At 47.5% G+C, this 1,459-nt stretch overlaps 1 long non-coding RNA gene across 1 annotated transcript; it reads left to right on the top strand.

The window, feature by feature from the left end:
• The first annotated feature begins 6 nt into the window (after nucleotides 1-6).
• LOC106724409 lies at nucleotides 7-1,162 on the top strand. The gene is made up of 2 exons (XR_001360197.1): nucleotides 7-255; nucleotides 627-1,162. It is a non-coding gene; the product is annotated as an uncharacterized LOC106724409 (long non-coding RNA).
• Nucleotides 1,163-1,459: the final 297 nt, after the last annotated feature.

Below are 1,459 nucleotides of genomic sequence, written 5' to 3'. Positions count from 1 at the left end.
GCCCCAACCCCAGCCCCAGCTCCAACTCCAACCACATTCCCAATCCCAGCCGCAGCCTCAACCCAAGCCTCAACCCCAACCCAAGCCGCAGCCCCAACAGCTCCATCCGTATCCGCATCCACACTCGCATCCGCACCAGCACCCGCATCAGCTACCGCACCCGCACCAACAACCGCTCTCGCAGCCGCACGGCCACCGGCTTCTCCGCAGCACCTCCAACTCAGCCTGAAGGGGGCAGCACCCGGGCAAGACGAGGTAAGGCCCCGGCAACTCCGGCTCCCGAGGACCGTGCGAGGATTGGGTCTCGGGCTGTTAGAAGGAGTTGGAAGTGTGTTCACGGGTTTGGCTCTTGGGTGGAAAAATGAGAAGTTCTTTCAAGTTTCTGGGTAGGTGGAAAGAAGCGAAGCAGGCTAGAGCCAGGAGAAGCCGGGCAGAGAGGGGTGCGCGGGGGACTCGCGTTCAGCGGGGTGCGCCCAGCCGCACCGCTGCCTCTTGCTGTGTCTGGCACTGGAGGGAGCGACCCCGGGGTCCTAGCGAGCACGCTCTGTCCGTCTGACCGGCCCGGAGAGAACTGGGTCTTGGAGGAACCTGAGCCACCTACTTCATTCGGTGTCCTTTCTTTCCAGGTTTTGAGGACTCGAGGAAGTGGGATGAGAGCACCTTTCTGTTGTCTTCGTTTGGATGGAAAACAAGTGTCCCTGCTCTGCACCAGACCAAGTAGTTTGGACATCAGCCGACCGATAACTTGCAATTCCTCTTAGTTTTCTGCATACTTTTCCTCATCGCAATGCAGGAAACGATCTCAAGGCTAGAAGGCTTTATTTATGAACCTTTGAAAGGATCTCCCAGTATGGTGGACCTTCTAGGAGCGAAGATGTACTGTAATTTTATTTTAATGTATTTTGATTTATGATTATTTATTAGTTTTTTTAAAAAAAATATTTGTTCTAAGACATTTCTGAATGTAGGCCGTTTTCCAGAAAAGGAACTTTATTTTCAAAAACCTATTTCCTAGTACGTCCTAATCTTGGAAAGGAAAAAAGGGAGGTGTAGGGGAAAACATTAAGACTTCATTCATTCATTATTCCTAGGTCAATTTCAGAACCCGGACACACTCATTGTTATGCCAGGTGGTTGAAATTAAACTCTGTGATATAACTTTTTTTTTGAGATTATTTTTTTCCCTTCAGATTCTGTGTTGTGTAGAAGTTCAAAGAAGCTAAACGTTCAGAATTGTGTAATTGTGAAAATCTGTTTTTCTAAAAGGAAATGAGTAGTAATGACACCTAATTCGAAATATTTAAAACATAACCCACCGATGGCAGGATGATCTTGAATGTGTGGTAGGGCTATGTCTACTGTAGAAAAAACCTTGCTTATGCCATCTGTGAAGGGTTTAATAAGGAGATATTTATGGTTTATGAGTATAAATGCATTAGGTGTTTCTTTTCAAAAAACA

The sequence above is a fragment of the Myotis brandtii genome, unplaced genomic scaffold (genome assembly GCF_000412655.1).
Source record: "Myotis brandtii unplaced genomic scaffold, ASM41265v1 scaffold82, whole genome shotgun sequence".
Classification (NCBI taxonomy): Eukaryota; Metazoa; Chordata; class Mammalia; order Chiroptera; family Vespertilionidae; genus Myotis; species Myotis brandtii.
The sequence above is the reverse complement of the archived record's forward strand: the minus strand, read 5'-3'. Positions and strand labels throughout refer to the sequence as shown.